Genomic DNA, 22171 nt, shown 5'->3' on the forward strand with positions numbered 1-22171 from the left:
TAAAGCTCTCGTGACCTGAGACACCCGGGAGTACTTTAAGACACACACGTATGCGTTTTTCTCTCTGTATAACTGCTTATTGAGTACCAACTGTAAGCAAGCTCTCAGGCTGGGACACTGGGGATACAAACATGACTAAGACCCATTATGTAAGAAGCTCATAATGTGTATGTGATGGAAAGTGAAGAGTAAGAAGTAATCCTTAAACAAATAAAGTTATAAAATTCTATGGAAAAAAAGAGCAATTAATTACATTTAGATGGCAAGATTTTTCATAGAATGCTTCATTAAAGAGAAGGATTACATTTTTAATTTAGCTGTAAAAAATGAGCAGACAATTTTGCAGCTTGCTTTTTTCCACATATTATGTTTATAATGCAAGTAGATCTTCTCTATTTTAACTACCCTTTAGTATCTCATTTTATTAAACTACAGCTTTTCTTTATTTGTCTACTAAGGGGCAATTAAATTGTTACCACTTTTACATTGTTAGATTGATACTGTCCATGTACATGCTTCAGACACATGCAGGATCTTTTGCTAGCATGAACAATCGCAAGTGGAATTCTGGTGTATGTTCCTTGTCAGGCATTGCCAATTGATTCCCCACAGGAACCATGGCTGATTAACACCACTATACAAAATATAAGGGCACTTAATGCTATGTATTGCTTGTGACTATATTTAAATGTAGTAAAAGTGCATTGGCAATGGTTATATCCTGACTCACCTCTGGAGAAGGAAAAGGGAAAAGGACCTTAGCAAATTATCAACATCTCTTTAGGCTGAGTGATGGCTATATGAGTTTCTGGTAAATATTTTTTGTACTTTTCTGGACAGAAGTTTGAAAGAGTTTAAAATTAATCCTGTTGAAACTAGAAGACTCACATCAGGGAGAAATGGGGAGGAGCAGGCCCTCCAGGCTGAGGGAACATCATCAGGAGCACAGAATTATGAAAGCAACCCATCTGAGGAGTGGCCCATAGCATCGCTTTGACCCGGGATGCCTGGGTGCAAAAGAGAATAAGAGAGGCTAAGTAGGAAGCAGCCGTACCAAGGTCTCTGGACTATATTCTGACACTCACAGGGAACCACTAGAGCTATTCAAGGCCTGCAGGCCTGTGTGCATCTTTCTGGCCTCATGTTTATCTGGAAACCACAGACAAAGTGCACTGACTGCCCTCCATCCCTCTCCCTCACTTACAGACCTCCAAACCTCTAACCGGAAGCTGCAGGTCTGAGCTAGAGAGCCAGGCGGTCAGCAGGCCAGGGCCCCTCCATGGCAGTCCTTGGAGATGATCGGCTGAGAGCTGCTGATGTGGAGAATGCACATTGTCTCGTGAAAGGTGTGAGGACGGGAGGAGCTCTGAGCCAGTGCCGTCCTAAGCTCCATGAGAGTTCCAACAATCCCCAGAGCCAGCAAGAAGAAAATTGTCTCATAAAACTTCCCATTGATTTTAGTGAGATCCTTATAAATCCCGTGGGGCCAGATTGCTTTTAGCATGATTAATGTCCCTGCCTTCCTCAGGCACGTCTGTTCTCTCTTTCTCTTTCTCTCCCTCTCTGACACGTGCACACCCACACCACAGGCTCACACACTTTCCATCACACTCACTCAGCCATTCTCTCCACAGGGACATGAGCACACACAGAAGTGCGTGGTTTCTGAGTGTGTGCTTCTCACACTCCTCAAACATAGGGTTAAATGTTTCCCTTGTCAGGAAACTTCGAGTCTGTTTCCTTTTGTAATGTGTTTTTCACACTTATCTCAAACCTGGCTAGGCTTTGCCTTATGACCAAAATTTTCCCTTGAAAACACTCCGAGTTCACATAACCCAGAGCACGGGCCCTACATCAATCACAGGCCCCGATGACTGTGGGTCAGCTCCATGAACCAAAACAAACCACTCAGCAACTTGCTCTCGGCACCGCTGGGGCTTCCCAGGGTTCACAGGAGGAGAAGACATCTCAGGTGAGTCCCCCACCCAGCAAAGTATCAAGCTGGGGCCTGAGCCACGAGGGGGGCTTCTCAGACTTATAAAGGAGCAAACACAGGTCTCTCCTTTGTCCAGGAAAAACACAAAGAATTGAGAAGAGGCAGGCTTCCCCAGTGCAGGGCAAACTCCAGATGAACTTCCATCAGAACGCGGTCGCAGAGGATACAGTTTCCCAGCAGATGCAAGCCTTCAGGACTTGTTATTTTGGTGAGGAAATTAGTGTGTGCAATAAGAAGGGAAAACATCCTTAACAGTTCTTTTTCAAAGACACATGGCTTAGCGCAGACATTAGCTCACATTTGCTATCATCCGGGAAATCCACTCCTCAGTCAATGAGGGTTCACAGCCATCAAATGCTGCTGCCCCTCCAGCCTTCTACCTCCCTGACAGCTTCTCTTCCTCTATTCCCATTCTAAGTCATCCTGTCAACCAAAACCTACCAGAGAGCAGGTCGCAGCTGGTAAGAAAGAACTTTTGAGGAGGCAAAGCCTGCAGAGATGACATGAGGATCCCTGGGCAGTGGAGACCAGTGGCTAGGAGGAGAACAGGCAACTGCTCGATGAGGTTGTGTAGAGAGGGGGTTTCATGCATCTTTTTTTTTTTTTTTTTTTGAGATGGAGTCTTCCTCTGTAACCCAGGCTGTAGTGCAGTGGCGCGATCTTGACTCATTGTAACCTCCTCCTTGTGGGTCCTGGTTCAAGCAATTCTCCTCCCTCAGCCTCCCGAGTAGCTGGGATTACAGGCATGAGCCACCACGCCCGGCTAATTTTTGTATTTTTAGTAGAGATGGAGTTTCACCATGTTGGCCAGGTTGGTCTTGAACTCTGGACCTCATGATCCACCTGCTTCTGCCTCCCAAAGTGCTGGGATTACAGGCGTGAGCCACTGCCTCTGGCCTCATGCATATCTTGGCCCCATGTGAGATGTACGATTTCAAGCTCTGTCTCAGACCTTCACCTACTCCCCAGGTGGCCCTGGCCTCTCCACTTCGGAGCTCCTACAGCTCTTCACAAACCCCTTAATGTCTTTCGTAGTCTCCCCTTGCAGGCGAGCCCTTTCTCCTCAGATAGATTCTGTGGAATTGGAAAGCACAAACTCCATCTCATTTTCCCATTCTCCCACAGCTTTTGGCACAGTGCAAGGTGCATGGTAAATGCCTGATACATGTTTGATTGATTGGAGTGCTTTGGAAAGGAGGTGTGCACAAAAAGATAGCCCTGAGATGTTTATTTTGTCTCAAAGGCAGACAACCCAGAGTGGAACTGTGTGTTGGGATCCTCCCCAATTGCTGTAGCTCAGATCCAAACACAGTAACACACAGTGGAGCCCTTCTGTGTAACAGCTGTGCCCTAAACAGGTGCCATGGGACATCTTCAGGTATTTAAGGCAATATCTCTTCTGCATGGAATAGGAACCTTGGCCATCAGCTGCTGTGGGTCAACTCTTACTAAATGAGTGACTTTGGGCTCACCTATCTCAGTTCCACTATAGGAATATAACAGTCTGTACCACATAGAGTAGTTGTGAAAGGGGGTGATTGTTACATATACATCTGTTTAGAATAGTGGCTGGCATATTTATCTAACAATAAATGTTTACCATGTGCCAGGCACTGCTCTAATTGCTAAAACTAGAGCAACGAATGAAAACAGCAAGCAAAAATCCACATCCTCATGGAGCTAACAGTCTAGTCACCCTACACAAATATCAGTGGTCCTTATGATTATTTTATTTTTATTATTGTTATAGCATCACCATTTGTCTCCTCCATTGGCCTGTATCTCCCCACCTGGTAAAATTCCAGGCTCACTACGGGCATTCAGTAAATAGCTTCTGAATAGGCAACAAATAGATGAATCCATAATTGTAACATGGCCATATTCCTGTCAATCTCAAAATTATATTAGGCAACATGTAGTGAGCCTGGTCTAGGGGCTTAAATATTCAGACTCAATTAATCTTCACAATAAGCCCACAAGCAGGTACTATTATTATCCCCATCATGCAGATGAGGAAGCTAAGATAGGCAGAAGTTAGAGACCTTGCTCAGGGCCACCTGACTGGGGTTCATGCTCCTGTTCCTCATGCCATCCTGCCTCTCAGCAGAACAGAGTAGGCCAGATATTTTTCTTTCTTGAGACAGAGTCTCACTTTGTCACCCAAGCTGGAGCAGTGGAAAGGCTCGATCTCAGCTCATTGCAACCTCTGCCTCCTAGGTTCAAGCAATTCTCGTGCCTCAGCCTCCCAAGCAGCTGAGTCTACAGGTGCACACAACCATACCCAGTTCATTTTTGTATGTTTAGTAGAGATGGCGTATTGCCATGATGGCCAGGCTGGTCTTAAACTCCTGACCTCAGGTAATCTACCCGCCTTGGCCTCCCAAAGTGCTGGGATCACAGGCATGAGCCACCTCACCCAGCCTGGAATAGGCCAGAATTTTTAAATGCACAGCAGACAATATTCCCGTGACTGGAAAGAAATTGGCCACCATTTGGACAACTGCAGCCACTCCTAACTCACCTGCCTGACCTTGGTTCCATCCCACAGCCACCTTCAACCCACTTACACAAAGCGGTCAGCTGATCACCCCATACGGCACATCTGCAGGTGTGATCTAGTCACCTAGTCACTTGTCTCCTTAAACAACCCCAACCCTGTCGGTCCCTGCTGGCTTTAAAACTGTTCTTCAAACTTCTTTTACTGCTATCCACAGTAAGAAATACATTTTATGTGGTAACCCAATACATACAAATGTATATACATAGAATTGAAACACAAGTTTCCTGAAAACAGTGTCTGCTCTTCTTATAGGCAATGTACTTTGTGCTGGGTATCTTGGGTATCTTCTGCTTCTCCTTCCACATCTACCCTCTTCCCTCACCACCCTGCCATGGTTTCAAGTCTGACTTAGCTACCTAGCAGCTGTGTGATCTTGGGTGAGTTACTCAACCTCACTAAGCCTCCGTTTTCCTCCCTGATAAAAATGGAAATGATCATGACTAGTCTGGGCAACATGGTGCAACCCCATCTCTACTAAAAATACAAAAATTAGCCAGGCATGGTGGGAGGCACCTGTAATCCCAGCTACTCGGGAGGCTGAGACATGAGAATCGCTTGAACTCAGGAGGTGGAGGCTGCAGTGAGCAGAGATCGCACCACTGCACTCCAGGCTGGGTGACAGAACAAGACTCTGTCTCAAAAAAAAAACAAAATGAGAATGATAGTAACAACACTCAGCTTATGTAGGACTAAATGGTATTATACATATTAAATTTTTAGAGTATGCCTGGCTGCCTGGCTTATAGCAATGTACCATAATAATTATATAATATATATAATACATAAAATCATGTTTGCTTGCATCATTATTATTTTAAACAGAAATAACAGTAAATGTGCATTAATTTTCATTAAGGTACTTTAGTTCCTGGTTCTGACTTAGCAAGGAAACCTACAGACACAGGACATGTGTCCACAGTCTGTAGCTACATGATTCAATTGACTATTTTAGAAATAAAGCCAACAGCATGCTTGAGGCAGTTTTTAAAACAAATTCAGATTGATTGCCCTAAAGATCCCAGTTGTCCCAAACTGCATGTTAGAAGACAACTTTCCAACTGAAGAGCAGTTTTATCTCTGCTGGTGTCTTAATGAGCCCAGAGTCACAAACTTCAGCCTGCGACATTCCTAACAGAGCTGTTCAGGTTACTGGGGAGTGAGGTGGCCAGAGTCTCCCATTTGAAAGTCTGCTTTTGCATAAGCACAAGTGATGGCTTTTTATTCTCCAGAACTCGGGATTATTCCCAAAAGGCAGATACCCAGGTTAACAGTCAAGCTCTACAAGATGCCAAGGCAGTCTATTAGGAAAAAAGAAAAGTCCCAGGTCATAAGTCACCTGGAAGGCAGTTTAATTATAAAATGTGGGAAGCTGAGCTTTAAATGTGAAGGGTCATCCTGGCCGTTTCCTTGGACCTTTTGAAAAGTGTTAACTAGTTATCATTATATGAAATTTATGAATGCACCAAAACCAGGGCTATTTATTATTTCCTAGGCGCCTCTACAATTTCCAGTTATGAGGAGCTGGTGTGCACTATTTAGACATTCCGATGCAGGCATCAGGCAAAAGCTTTAAATGCAAACATTTATATTGATAGTCTGATCACCAAAAACTCTAACTTTGAGACATGTTTAGCATCCTTAAGCAATATTTAAACAGCTAGTCTATCCTTCCTTGACCTTCTCCCTCCTACAGTCCAACAATATGAGTCTTTTTTCTGTCTACACAACTAACACACACTCTCTCTCTCTTTCTCTCTCTTTTTTTCTCTCTCTCTTACCCCTACTCCATTTCAAAAAGATAATTCTTGCTGATGGAAATTGCCTGGCACAAGATGTGTGGGTGTAGATTAGTCCCTACGTGTCCTGGAAAACTCCACCCCAACCAAACACCAGCTCCCTCCAGTTCCAGTGGTGAGGACGGGATGACAGTCTTCCCTGTCATTCACCTTTTCTCTACCTGTCGTGCTGTTAAGATCCCAACAAAGGGATCTTTTTTTTTTTGGAGACGGAGTTTTGCTCTTGTTACCCAGGCTGGAGTGCAATGGCGCGATCTCGGCTCACCGCAACCTCCGCCTCCTGGGTTCAGGCAATTCTCCTGCCTCAGCCTCCTGAGTAGCTGGGATTACAGGCACGCGCCACCATGCCCAGCTAATTTTTTGTATTTTTAGTAGGGATCTTGGCAGATGTTACCAGAGGCCATTTTCTTTGTGAACTCACATCTAAAGTTTTATTCTACAAATAGGCTGGGGACAGGGCAGCATAGAGAAAGAGGAAGTTTGGACCCAAGATGAATAAATGTTGGTCCTCCACCCTCAACTTGGTCACATTCCAGTAAGGGACACTCTGCTACGCCACTAATTGCAGACACTGTGTTTGTCTGCAGCCTGAACAGCCTCCTATGCCACACTGGGAGAGCTGAACCGGGGGTGTGCTGGTCAGTGTTTAATAACCAGCTGTTCAGGGGAAGCCCTAATTTGCAGCTCTTACCAATTTCTCGGATGTAAATGCTTCCCACTTGATCAGTTTCAAGCTGCCAACATGACCTCATGGAACAGAAGAGATGTACAAGTAGCTCGCCGTCCTGTAGTACTTCTGTCACACAGCTGCCATCGATAAAATCACCTCCAGAGTATAGATCCTGGTAAAATATAATAAAACAGTCTGGGCGCAGTGGCTCACACCTGTAATAGCAGCACTCTGAGAGGCCAAGGCAGGAAGATCACAAGGTCAGGAATTTAAGACCAGCCTGGCCAACATGGTGAAACCCTGTCTCTACTAAAAATACAAAAATTAGCCAGGTATGATGGTGTGTGCCTGTATTCCCAGCTACTCGGGAGGCTGAGGCAGGAGGATTGCTTGAACCTGGGAGGCATAAGTTGCAGTGAGGCAAGACTGCACCACTGACTCTAGCCCGGTAACAGAGCGAGACTCTGTCTCAAAATAAAATAAAAGAATTTGGAGCCAATGGTTTTTGTGTATGTATTAACTCTGTTTAAAATATATTTTATTTAATTGAGAATTGATAACATTTAATTTTTAATAATGGTTATGTTTGACAACCAGCTTACAAAATCTCTGCAACTTTTAACAGTTAGCTCTCATGGGCAATTGCAATCCACTCCAGTGCACCACTGGGTGGACCTCACTTGGACAGAGGGCTGACCAGTGCACTAGTGTCAGAATAGGGATTCCAGGTGGCAATTCAAGAGGCTAGATGCAAATTGACAGCTTACTTGAAGCTTACTTGAAGCCATCTGGAATCATAAGAAATACAGGAGTATTTCTTATAGGCCAAGCCAATACTTACAGAGAGCTGAAAGCCAGACACATAGGAGGTAAAGTCCTAACACCAGACCAAAAGAACCGAAGGCAGACTTCACAAAGGAGGTGCAGATCAGAACAGGGCTGGGGCCAGGTCCTGTTTTAAAAAAGAATAGGTCAGGAACAAGTGAAGAGGGTTTTGGAATGTGTCACAGATATCCGTGAGACCTACACTGCTCACATGTATTAGTGACTAATCACGATAATTGCTCAGGTTTATCGAGCACATAACGTAGACCAGGTGCAGTTTTAAGTGCTTTATGTAGTTGATCTCACTACTGACAGCTCCATTTTACAGATGCAGCAGGCAGCCTAACTCCAGAGGAGCCTGTGGTTGTACCTGCTGTGAGGTACAGGTACATGTGTGTGTTGACCTCGTTTAAAATGTCATAGAGAAGGCAAACAATACATGAAGAAATACTTCAATGTGGAATAAATACATGTTTCCCAGGTAATGCTCAGATAGTTGGTGCAAAATAATATATACATCTAGAGATATCACCACAATTGCCTATAAAGGGAGAAAGCAGTTTGTTGAGTTAAGCAATGGTTGATCTTACCTTTGGTGAACCAGATGCACTGTGAGTACACTGGAAGAAAATACAAATATAGTCCCCGCTTTCTTGAAGTCCCAGTTTTTACTCCCTCTTTCGTATATCCAACCCATTGGAACTGATACTAAGAGCTATCCTTGCTTCCTGAATCTCCTTCCTCCAATCACAATGACTTTGCTTCTCCTTTCTTCAAGGCCAGCAACCACAAGTCAGCCCAACCTATGCCCAACCCAGCCCCTGGTCCAGCCCCTGTAGCCCAGCTTGAGCACAGCTCTGGGTCCTGGCTTCCCTATGAAAGAACATTCCAGCCTGTGAGCTCCTTGAGGTTTTAAGGGATTTTTTCTTTTTCAGAGGACCCAGCACAGTGCTTGGTGCAATAGATATGTATTGAACTAAAAATCGAGGCTGCCTGAGCAGAGGGAAGATATTCTCACAGTTTCATATTTACTAGGCCTTTTCATTTTATGATTCGCTGCATGGGACACAGGCCAACAGCCCCTCTTCCCTTAGGAAGTGGCCTTCTAACTCAGAATGACACAGTATTACACATTCCCAACAGGGAACCACAAATGCCTCACAAATGTTTCAGGCTGCCTGGAAGCTTTACACTGAGTCTCGAGGAGTGAGTGTTTTCTTTGCAGTTTTGTCTTTGAATAGCTGGTGCACGTGAGGAAGAGCTATCAGGAAGGGCCATTATTGTGCATGTGCCGTGCTTCAGGGAAGTGAGTGTCAAGTCTCACCCACCGATCTGGGAAAGTTTCCATGAATTCATTTTCCTCTCACCCCCAGTGATGCTCTGTTCGCTAACCCAAGCAAGGGGAGAGGTCTGTTTTCAATTAGGACCTCTCAAAAAAGTGTTTTTAAATGGCCTGTAAAAATAATCCAATAAAGGCCTCAGAGGTGTGAGCTGTTGTCATCATCCTGTTTGGAAAACGTCACTCAGAATGCACCCCAAAGTGAGGGAGGGAGGTTGTGATGCCTTAAAAAAATTAATTTGTGAAATGAACCTGCAGGATTAGTTGTCCGCCTTTGTGCCCAGCTTTAATATGTCCTCAACCAGGGAAATCCGAGGCTTTGGATTATTAGCCGGGTTGGATCACGTTACCCTGTTTGGCTCTGCAGAAATCACACTTTTCATTTTGCCTTTAATCCTAAAGGTCACCGGGAAGGTTAGCCCCAAACACAAATGATACTTTGTGGTCTTACTTTCAGACAATTATCAACTCATAAATCTTGGTCAGACTGTAATGAGAGTGCGAGGAATAATTGAATTCAGTCCAGACTCACAGGGTCGGAGGGAGCAGAGAAGTGGAGCGGGAGGGGACAGGCAGAGGGAGGGGGTTCAGGGCCTGGGAGCCAGAAAAGTCTTCCCTCCAGCACTGCAGACTTTCCCATTTGTCCTTGTTAAATCGCTGTGTTTTGAGGTTTGGATGGCTATGAGTAAAGCCATTAAAGATGGGGATGGTTCATCAGTAGCTCAGAAAATAGAGTGAGATTCTTAAAAGAGCTCAAGTCCAAAGGCAGGAAATGGACAAGAAGGAAAGACTAGAAAAGGAGTCAGGGGACTGAGGCACTGAGTGCCCCAGTGCAGCCAATTTCCAGGCTGTGTGGCCCTGGGAGAATCAGTTCACCTCTCTGTGCGGGGAATGGGGCTGCTGACCCCTCCCACATTGCAGCATTGTCATAAGGATCATATGAGATAATACACTGAAACGTTTACAGTCTCACAGAAAGAGACAGCATTCTTAAGCACATTAACTCAGTTTGATTCGTCAACAATGATTTTAAGAAAATCCGTTGACTCTGAGTTCCAAACACGTCTAGACCTTGTCTACTTCTCACCAGCTCTACTGCTCCCATCCAGGCCCAATCCAGCATCATCTTTCACCTGGATTATTGGAATAGTTCTCAAATCAGTCTTTCTGTCCATGAGTGACTCCTCCTCCGTAATCCAGTTTCTTTTAAATATGTCAGGCCACTCCTCTGATCAAAACCCTCCAGTGGTTCCCCATTTCACAGGGGTAAAAGCCCAATCTCAAGATCACCTATGAGACAACTCTGCAGTACCTGGAGCCCATTTTTGCCCTGCTGCTCTGCCCCTTGCCCAGTCTCCTCCAGCCACACCAGTCTCTTTGTTGACCCTCGCACCTGCAGGGCGCACTCCTGTCCTTGGCCTGGAATGCATTTCACCTAGACTCACACATGACTTGCTCATCTTCCTCTACTCTTTGCTCAGGCCTAACTTTGCTTGTCTGCTCTATTTAAAATTGCATCATGGCCACCTAACTTACTCATCATGTTTACCATCCATGTCCCTTCTGCTAGAATGTATGGTCCTTAGCGACAGGATTTGAGCCTCTTTTCTTTACTCCAGTTCTTACAAGAGGGCCCGGCCTGGAGCACACACACAGTATTTGCCAAACTGGAATGAAAACTTGATTTCTATCTGACTAAAGTTCTCGTTGATGCGACCATTTAGATGCTGAATTGCCTAATAATGCTCCCTGACTTCTCCAATCATTTTTCTGGAAAATCTTGCATCAAGGTTGGGTGATTTGCTGGATTTGATCAATCTGTGTGCTCTCCAGAACAGCATGCACCATATTTGGTCTCAGTTTTGTTGTTCTATTGGCTCTGCCTGGGACATCTGGCTCTGCCAAGGGACACAGTTGGGCCAGCTGTCCAACATGCCAGGGCAAGCTACAGGACAAGTGCTGGTGGGAAACGAAAAAAAAAACCTCTGCAGCACTTGCCTTCAAACCAACTGGCTTACACACATGAGAATCTGATGCAATACATACCAAGCTATCAGCGCCAATAACAGAAAGGGAAGGAATCAAATGGTCTTTGGTTTGAAGTTGCAAGCATTTTTGTTTTTCAACACCAAGCATTGTAAGTTAGCACGTATCTTACATCTTGACAGCACTTTGTAGGTATATACAGTTTCATTTCACCCTTGTTCCAATAGGGTAGGTGTTACTGGTATCTTTATACTAGGCAAGGAAACAGATTACATAGTAAGTCTTTGGAAGGGTCATGTCTTTCCAATGCAAGTGAATTTAGCTTAGCTGGTATAAGCAACAACCCCAACAAATGTCCCCGGCCTCGGATTCTACAGTTTAGAATTCCGCGGCAGACAGAACGATGTCTGTCTGTTCTGCTTCCTCAGCTTTCCAACTAGAGTGAAGGCTATTTGCGTACAGTGACCATGTCATATCTCCAAGAGTCTGGCAAGGTTCCTGGCCCAAGGAAGTTTTGCAATTGCAGCAGGGGCTAGAGTAAGAAGTAAATAAAAGATAAGCCCTATGAAGAAAGAAACCAAAGGATGCTGAAAAAGAACAACTTCATCGAAGGCGATCTGCTTTGGATCTAGTAGCCAAGGAAGGCACTCCTAAAGAGTTCACATTTAAGTTGAGACCTAACACATGACTATTTGCTCCCTGTTAGACCTTGGCAGGAAAAAGATAACTAATAATAAGATAATAATAATAACTAATAATAATAATATATAACTAATAATAATAACTAATAATATAACTAATAATAACTAATAATATATAACTAATAATAATAATAACTCATAATATATAACTACTAATAATAACCAATAATATAACTAATAATAATAAGCTGACTACCTGTTAGCTTACCTGTATAGGAGTGAAGCTTGCATGAATTCTGAGAACAGGATGTTCTGAAAAAGGAAATGGGCAAGGGGAAAGGAACGGAGCTGCATGTGCTTGCTTCTTCCTTTCATTTAAGGAATATGTATTGAGATCTACTATGTGGCTGGCTGCTCTAGGCACTAAGACTGTGAACAAAACCCATGGTGCATATATCTAACGAAGGAGACAGACACAGTCCATTAAACATGTAAGATGCTTCTACAAATATAAACTAAACAGGATAAGAAGGGTTAGAGAATGACAGAGGTGGGAGTAGGGAGAAAGGTTCACTGTTAGATCTAGTCAGGGAAGGCCATACTCAGGAAGTCACATTTCTACAGAAGCCCAGATGTAGAGAGGGGATGAGCCATGCCAAGTTTTCAGAAGAGATGGTTAGAAGCATTTTAGCAGAAGCAACAGAAAATACAAAGAGCCCGAGACAAAATCATCTTGCCATTTAAGAAGTATTCAAAGAACATTAAGGGTGAGCAGGGGAAGACAAGAAGGAAAAGAGGTAGGAGATGTGACCAGAAGTAAAATTACAAAGAGCCTTATCCATGGTTAGGAATTTGGATTTTATTCTGTGCAATGAAAAGCCATTGCCATTTTGAGCAACAGGGTATTGTAATCTGATTTATGTTTGAACAGAATTGTCCTGGCTGCTGTTAAAGGATTGCAGGAGACAAGAGTGGAGCTAACGGCAGTGGTCTAAGTGAAAGATGATGGCAAGAAAGTCCTTGGACCAAGGGAAAGTGGAGGTGGAGGGAGGTGGACAGATGTGGGATTTTTTTTGGAAAAAGAGTTGATACAATTTACATATAATTCAAAGTAGTGAATGAGGAAGACAGAGGATTGGGGACACTATTAGGTCTGGGACCTGAGCAAGTGGGTGGGTATTGGTGTCATTTCCTTGCCTTCCTAGAGGAGGCACGGGATTTGGAGAGCAACATGACAGACTTGGTAGAGAGAAGCAAGCTGAGACCAGCATGCCCTCTTCCTTCTCTTGATCTTTCCAATCAGGTCAATCTCTCTTTGGGAGGGAAGACAAGAAATGAGGATCCCATACTGTCTTCATCCATTCACTATAACAACAAAAAAAAATCTCATAAACTGGGTGGCTTATGAACAACAGAAATTTATTGTTCACTGTTCCAGAGTCTGGAAAGTCCAGGATCAAGGTGCCAGCAGATGTGGTGTCTGGTGAGAGCCTACCTCCTGGTTCATAGAGGGCACCTTCTCACCGAGTCCTCACATGATAGAAGGGGTGAAGAGCTTCCTCCAAGCCTCTTGTATATGAACACTAATCACATTCATCAGTCTCCACCCTCATGCCCTAATCATCTCCCAAAGGCCCTCCCCACAATACCATCACCTTGAGTGTTAGGATTTCAGCATATGGATTTTGGGGAAAAACAAAAGTCAGACCACATAACACATACCTTCTCCTAGAAAAATGAGGGGAATCTTTATCACAGAAATACAAGAAGTTCATAAAGCCTCACCCTAAAACTTAGATTTTATTTTCAATTTTATTCACCTGGGGAAAGGGTAGTATAGAGAAAGTTAAGGAAGAGACAGAGAAATGCCTAAATAATTACTACAAGCCGAACTATTGTGGGTGCTGAAGGAACTGTTTCTTATCATCTCTGCATCTCAGTATCTATCACTGTGTCTGGCACAAAAATATTTCTTGAATTGAATTGTCATAACAAGTATGAATGAGGAATAAGAGATGATTCTGAATGAGGGGACTGAGGAAGTCTCAGAAGAGGAGGATTTAGAGTCTTGGAATTTTCTCTGTTTGCTGTTTCTATTCATAGTATTACACACACAGTCCCTTAGTATGACCCTGGTACTGTAAAAACCTACTTCAACAAGTCTAGTCTTTGCCCAGAGATCTTGGAATCTGAGAGTGTTTTAGTCCAGAATAAGTTGAAACCTCAGACAAAGTTTATAAAAATTAGTACCGCCAGGCACGGTGGCTCACACCTGTAATCCCAGCACTTTGGCAGACCAAGGCGGATGGCTCACCTGAGGTCAGGAGTTTGAGACCAGCCTGTCCAACGTAGTGAAACCCCGTCTCTACTAAAAATACAAAAATTAGCTGGGCATGGTGGTGGGTGCCTGTAATCCCAGCTATGTGGAAGGTTGAGGCAGAAGAATCGCTTGAACCCGGGAAGCAGAGATTGCAGTGAGCCAAGATCGTGCCACTGCACACCAGCCTGGGCAACAGGGTGAGACTCTGTCTCAAAAAAAAAAAAAAAAAAAAGATATTAGTACCACTGCAGAAAGCAATTAAATACATGGACTATAGGTTTAGGTTTCTGCTCTGCCACTTACTTGCTGTGTGTCCTTGAGAAAGTTACTTAACTTCTCTGTACTTCAATTTCCTCAGTGTATAATGGAGATTTTAATAGTAGCCATCTCAAAGGTGGTTGTAAAGGTTAAATGTGTTAATATGCATAACGCACTTAGAACACTGCCAAACACATAGTAGAGATACATAATCACTACTACTGCTGCGACCAGCACAACAGCAGGTCGTACAGACCTAAGGTCATATAACTTAGTCTCTTCCAAGATTCTTGAAGTGATTTCTTAAAACAAGAGGATATAAAGAAAATGTTAAGAACAAATGGTAAATAAGAATACATGTTACTAATAAATGGTAAAAAAAAAAAAGGGGGGGATATGAAAGCCAATAATTATATGTTGTTTCCTATTAAAGCTATTTTACAAATAGAAGAAAGCAAACTTACTTTTTTCTCTTGAACCCATGAATTTTGAAAATTTTCTCATCTATTTGACTGAGTAACGTGGTCTTTTAAATGATATATAAATAAGTATTCAAAATAAAGATATAGTCTTTGTAAAACTAATGCCTTACAGACAATAACAACTGTTAGTGAGAATGTGGAGAAACCGAAACCTCATATATTACTGATGGGAATATAAACTGGTTCAGCCACTTTGGAAAACAGTTTGGCTGTTCCTCAAAAAGTTAGCATTGAGTTATCATATGCCTAGCAATTCCACTGTAGGTATATATCCAAGAGAATTTAAAACACATACTCAGCCAGGCGCGGTGGCTTATGCCTGTAATCCCAGCACTTTGGGAGGCTGGGGCAGATGGATCACCTGAGGTCAGGAGTTCGAGACCAGCCTGGCCAACATGGAAAAATGCTGTCTCTACTAAAAATACAACAATTAGCCAGGTGTGGTGGCTCATGCCTGTAATCCCAGCTATTCAGGAGGCTGAAGCATGAGAATCGCTTAAATCTAGGAGGTGGAGGTTGCAGTGAGTTGAGATCATGCCACTGCACTGCAGCCTGGGTGACAGAGTGAGACTCTGTCTCAAAAAAAGAAATACTCATATTTAAAAAAAAAAATGTGTGAATGTTCATTGCAGTATTATTTATAATAACCAAAATGTGGAGACAACCCAAATGTTTATCAGCTGATGAGTGGATAAAGAAAAGGTGGTATCCATACAATAGAGATTATTCAGCCAGAAAAAGGACTGAAGTGCTGATGCTTGAACAATATAGATAAGCCTTGAACAATTCTTCCAAATGAAGGAAGCCAGTCACAAATGATTCTATGCATATAACACATCCAGAAGAGACAAATCCACAGAGACAGAAGGTAGACTCGTGACTGCCAAAATCTGAGAATGACTGCTAATAGTTATAGGTTTTCTTTGCGGGGTGATAAACATGTTCCAGAATTCGATACTGGTAATAGTTGCATAACCTTGCAGATATACTAAAAATCACCAAATTCTACATTTTAAAAGGCTACATTTGGCCAGGCATGGTGACCTGTAGTCCTTACTACTCAGGAGGCTGAGGCAGGAGTATCACTGGAGCCCAGAAATTCAGGGTCAGCCTGGGCAACATAGCGAGACCCCATCACAAGAAAAAAAGGCATCAAAGGCTAAATGTTATGATATGTGAGTTATATTGCAAATAAGTAGAATAGTAAATCATGTTTCTGTCTGTGAATTCTTTTCATATAGTTGTCATACTTAGTCCTCCCCCAGCATCCCAGATAGATGTAGGAGTCTTATGGGGTTTGCTCTCACCGATCAGGTGTGGTATGTGTAATCCCCACTCTAAAGATGAAGAAATTGAGGCTCAGAGAGGTTACATGACTAGCTTAAAGTTGTGTAGCTACAGCAAAAAACACATTTGCTTTCGTACCAACTTAATAATATGCGCTAAATCTGGAAATGGACACAGTGTTCTTTCTCAAAGACACAAGTAGTAGAAGGGGCTCCATGTGGCCCAAGGAAGTGCTTGGTTTGGGCACTAAAGAATGCAGCATGGCACATTCAAAAAAGCATGGGCTTTGGAGTAGTCTGACAGACTCTGGGTCAAATCCCAGAGCAGCCACTCAACTGCTTCACCTTGGGCTAGTTGCTAATTCCCCTTGGACCTCTGCTTCCTCTTTATAAAATCGGAATGTTATTATCTAATCTGGATAGATGTGGGGTTATTTAACAAGATAATATATGTAAAGTACCTGACACAAGGAGCATGCTCAATGAATGTACTGTGATGTTGTTATTAAAAAGGAGGATAGGGTCATAGATTCAAGAGTAACATGGGTCACCAGATCCCACGCTGCTCCAACCCTCCACCCTGCTGTTGAAGGAAGTCAGTACTACACACTGGAGAAGAATTGGGAATAGGGGCTGAGCAGACAGGTTCTAACTTGGGCTTTGCTGCTAACTAAGTCTGTGACCTGGAGCAAATTACCTTCTTGCTCTGTGTTTCAGTTATCTGAATGTTAGATAGTAGTTTAAAAAAAAAAACCTACATGGGAGCTCATGTCTGTAATCCCAGCACTTTGGGAGGCTGAGGTGGGAAGATTGCTTGAGCCCAGGAGTCCAAGACTAGCCTAGCCACAGAGTGAGATCCCATCTCTACAAAAAGAAAAAATATAGCTACACGTGGTAGCATGCACCTGTAGTCCCAGCTACTTGGGAGGCTGAGGTGGGAGGATCACTTGAGTCCCAGTGGTGAAGGCTGTAGTAAGCTATGATTCTGCCCCTGAACTCTAGCTTGGGCAACAGAGAAAGACCCTGTCTCAAAAATTTTTTTTAAAAAAAGGTTCTTTTCCTACATCTCAGGATTATGAGAATCAAATGAAATCAAGTATCTGAGTTGACTCCACAAAGTTGATAAAGGGATTTGTTAACTACAAACTAAATGTGTCCTTGATGGAAAAGGAACCTTACAGAATGATGGATAGCTAACATTTGTAGAGATCTTACTCTGTGTCCAGCACTGTTCTAAAAGCTTTCCGTGAATTAACTAGCTCACCTAATACATACAACAGTCTTTGAAAGCTAATGTTCTTATTATCCATTTTTCAAATGAGGTGCTGAGTACAATGAGATCAATTTCTGAACACCACACAACTAGTAAGAGGCAGAACTGAGACTCAGACCTAAGTGTCCTGGCACCAGAGCACTTGACCTCTAGTAATGTTTAGCGTATCTCCATTTGCAAACAAGGAAACTCGTGAGACTGCACCCATAAGACCAGGTGAGGCAACTAAGAAGTAGTATGAGCCCACCACGTGCCAAGCCCTTCCTCATGCTTCCTCTATGCCCTCCTGTTCCTCATGACAATCCTATGAGGCAGATGCCATACCCATTTTACTGCTGGGGACACCCAAAGCACATAATTGACATAATTAACTTACCTAAAGTCACCAGCTGAGTACATAATAAAGCTAAGATTTGAGCCTGGTTCTTCTTGATGTGAAGGCCCCTATTCTTTTCACATAACCTGCCTGGGTGGAATTGACCCTGATGCCAAACATAATACATGCACACAAAGTAATCATGTGGCCACTGCACTCTAGCTTGGGTAGCAGAGCAAGACCCGTCGATGGGTCCAAAATCTAGATAGAAGTGGGGCAGCACATGTTATGTCTCAGGCCAGAGATACTGCTACACTGGCAAATGCTTCTTTTAGCTCCTGAGCTGGGATAGGACCATGAGAGGATAAGTTACACATCACAGGAAGACAAAATCCTTCATGATAATACTGGCAGAGTCTCCCCTGGTGGAGCTAGGATCTGTGGTGTGGAAATTAAACAGTAACCGGAAAGCAGAAGACGTGGTGGCATTCTTCATTTGGACTGATAGGCAATTTTTGGTTCACTCCCATGGAAATCACTTGGGGATAACCAGGCAGTTATTAAACATATCAGGCTTGTGGGAAGACCCATTCACGTCTGAGTCCCTGCACCGGAGTTTCTGCTTGGCCGACATTGACATCACAGAGCCTAACACAAGAGGCCACCATAAATCCTGTCACCTGGCAAGAGGCTAAGGAAGACAGTACCTCTGAAGGACACAGTGTAACTGCAGATGTAGCACACAGGTGCCTGGAAATATGTCAATATGGAAAACAGACTGAAGTGACTAAGTTACTTGTATTTTCCAGAAATAAACATTTCCCATAATGAAATTCCAAACCCTGGACCCTGCAGTGGAAGCCACACAGCCAAGATGCCACTTTCTGAGAGAACTCTGTGATCTTCAGGGCCTTTTGTTTGGTCTCCTGGTCACATCACACTCATGCAAAATCTGTCGGGGACACTGAAAGGTTTTATACTCGGTGTCTTGTCCATCTCAGGTGATGGCATCCCATCATCCCACTTGCACAGACCGTAAACCTGGGAGTCACCCTTGACTTCTCTGTTCTCACAATCCACATTCGATGCAGCAGGAAACTCTGTTATCTCTATCTCCCAAAGATCCTCAGAATCCAATCATTTTCACTCCTCCCATCCTCACCCAAGCTGCCATCCTCGCTCATCTGGATTAGGCGACAGCCTCTGAACTAGGCTCCTGCTTTCATTCTTGCCACACCACAGTTTTTCCCCTCAACACTGCAGCTGTCATGATGCTATTGAAATGTCAATCAAGTCATGTCATATCTATGCTTAAACCCGCCAGTGGGTGGTTCTCCATCTCAGTAAAAGTACCAGATCAAGTCCTTACACTAATCTCCATTAGGAAGGTAACAAAGAACACACTGTAAGGGCACTATGGGTCACTGTCAGGACTTGACCTTGTGCTATTTTAACTCTTCCCCTCCCACTCTCTCTGTGCCAGTCCCACTGGCTTCCTTGCTATTCCTCAGACAGCCCAGAAGTACTGGTATGGGAGTCCACTAAGGTCGCCAGGCTGGGGGAAGGGCTATGATGGCGAAGGGCATCTGACCTGGCTCCTGGGCATCCAATCTAGTGGGTGGAGCCCAGTTCCTCTGGAATAGATGGAGAGCAATAATATGGGGCCTTTAGTGAGAGCAGAAAGATTGGGCATAAGTTGCATGTCTCGGCAAACGGTGGGCAGCCTGAGTAAAGGGGGCACTCTGAAAAGGTGACTCGAACATGAGCATGCTGCTGTTTAAAATCTTCTACTGGCCCCAAGGTGAAACCTCATGTCTACTAAAGATACAAAAAATTAGCTGGACTTGGTGGTGCGCACCTGTAATCCCAGCTACTTGGGAGGCTGAGGCAGGACAATTGCTTGAACCCAGGAGGCGGAGGTTGCAGTGAGCCGAGATCATGCCATGGCACTTCGGCCTGGGTGACAGGGCGAGACTCCATCTCAAAAAAAGAAAATCTTCTATTGGCTTTCCATCACCTACAAAACAAAATTCTGATTCCCTAGCTCAGTGCACAAGGCCCATCCTCCTCTCTCATCCCCCCTCCAGCTCTGGCCACCACACCTTCCTATGTCTCTCCTTTGTCTCCTTATTCTAGTCATACCAGGCTGCTAAAATTTACTCAATCTGGCCATGTTGTTCCAGACTTGAGGACCTTCACTTTTGCTTTTTCCTTCGTACAAACACTGATCCCTTCTCCTTCACCCATTCCCTCAACATTCAAAACTCACCTATGTCAAGGCTGAACCTTTCTCCACCACCCCCTGCTCCCTCCCTCACAATACACACATGCACACACCCCTGCACACACCCCATCTGATTTAAGATCGTCCTCCTCTCTGCTCCCGTAGAGCTGCATGTCCACAACATTCATGCCGCTTCATCCACTACACTATAATTGCTGATTTCTTTCCTCCCACTGGATCATGAGCTCTTTGCTGACAGGGACTGATTCTTGTGGGTGTCTGTATCCCCAGCATCTAACGCAGGACCTGGCACATGATACGTGTTCTCTTGGCTCCGTACATGTGCATCAAATGAGTAAAGGAATAAAAGCAGGTGTTCCGTCAACATGGCAGGTTTGACAGCAAGCCACATTCACAGGCCTGGAGGTCTGAGCCAAACCTCTAGCATTTGGGAAGCTGGAGAAAGCAAAACAGGGGCTGGTCTTGTGGGAAATAGGACATGGACAGGTCATTAAATTGAACTATTAAGGACAAGGAGGAAGTCAAGGACTCAGATACAGTAACTGGAGGATAAGAGTTGGGCAAGACAGAAGACTCCAAGACAAATGATTTCTGGTGGCTGAAGGAGCTATTTTGCTAGAAAGAGAGGTAGTGGATAGAACGGAAACCAAATGCCCGTGTTGAAGAGAACGAAGTGCAGGGAGCCTGGTGGACCATGACATCGAACACTTTCCACAGTATCCTGGTCAGCCCTCATCCCCACCTCACTGAAATGGGCCTCCTACAGCAACTGACAGGGCCATCCCATGGCAGGAGCTAAAATAACTAGGTTTATTTCCACATTTACCCTTAAAGCTTTCTCTCTGTTTTTATCTTTTTTTTTTTTTTTTTTTTTTTTTTTTTTTGAGATGGAGTTTCACTCCTGTTGCCCAGGCTAGAGTGAAATGGCATGATCTCAACTTACTGGACACTCCGCTTCCCAGGTTCAAGTGATTCTCCTGCCTCAGCCTCCCGAGTAGCTGGGATTACAGGCATGCGCCACTCAATTTTACACCCAGCTAATTTTATATTTTTAGTAGAGATGGGGTTTCTCCATGTTGGTCAGGCTGGTCCTGAACTTCCAACCTCAGGTGATCCACCTGCCTTGGCCTCCCAAAATGCTGGGATTACAGGAGTGAGCCACCACTCCCAGCCCTCTTTTTATCACTTTCTTTCCAAAGAGAACAAGAAGAGATTCACTCACCACATTCACATTTAGCAAGACAAGCTCTTAAGTTACATTGCTTGAGTTTAAATCCCAGCCGTGCCACTTGCTACCCACCTGATCTTCTGCAAGTCCTCAGCTTCCTCATCTACAAAATGGACAGGAAAATAATCGTACCCACCTCACAGGGTAAATGTCCATTGCTACTGTCTTTGGGGTTGTGTTACTATTATTTATGGCATAGTGATCATGAACACAGACAGTAGAGCCAGACTGTCGGGTTCAAATTTGGTCTCCATTTCTCAGTAGCTCTGCGACCTTAGCAAAGTTGCTTACACGTTAGTGTCCTCATCTGTACGATGAAGATAATAGCCTGACTTCAGAGGGGTCTTAGGAAAAGTAGAGACTAGTCTAAGATTATAATAAGTGCTGGGTTATAATAAGTTATAATAAGTGCTATTTAAATATCTGTGGAATAAATACATCATTGTTATTATTAAGAAATCTGCCAGGCACAGTGGCTCACTCCTGTAATCCCAGCACTTTGGGAGGCTGAGGCGGCCCGATCACCTGAGGTCGGGAGTTTGAGACCAGCCTGACCAACATGGAGAAACCCCGTCTCTACTAAAAATACAAAATTAGTCTGGAGTGGTGACACATGCCTCTAATCCCAGCTACTCGGGAGGCTGAGGCAGAAGAATCGCTTGAACCCGGGAGGTGGAGATTGCGGTGAGCCCAGATTGTGCCATTGCACTCCAGACCGGGCAAAAAGAGCAAAACTCTGTATCAAAAAAAAATAAAGAAAGAAAAAGAAACCAATGAGTTATAGCGCACCCCCTTCCTGCTGTGCATTTTGAAAGCCCCAAGGAGAGAGCGATTCTTGCCCCAGTAGCAAAACACTTAACGGTTAGGGGCAAAGGTGATATTGGGGGTTCCTGGTATCTCGAAAATAGCACTCTATAAGCACCAACCCTTTATCTCTGCTATACTTTCAG

At 44.0% G+C, this 22171-nt stretch overlaps 1 long non-coding RNA gene across 1 annotated transcript; it reads right to left on the reverse strand.

Annotated features, from left to right (window-relative positions):
* Window positions 1-2915: 2915 nt before the first annotated feature.
* Window positions 2916-7968, reverse strand: LOC105710261 (uncharacterized). The gene is made up of 3 exons (XR_001105718.2): window positions 7864-7968; window positions 7044-7194; window positions 2916-3070 (listed from the first exon to the last, which is right to left on the reverse strand). It is a non-coding gene; the product is annotated as an uncharacterized LOC105710261 (long non-coding RNA).
* Window positions 7969-22171: the final 14203 nt, after the last annotated feature.

The sequence above is a fragment of the Aotus nancymaae genome, unplaced genomic scaffold (genome assembly GCF_030222135.1).
Source record: "Aotus nancymaae isolate 86718 unplaced genomic scaffold, 86718_ANA_hifiasm-v0.15.2.pri h1tg000007l, whole genome shotgun sequence".
Taxonomy (NCBI): domain Eukaryota; kingdom Metazoa; phylum Chordata; class Mammalia; order Primates; family Aotidae; genus Aotus; species Aotus nancymaae.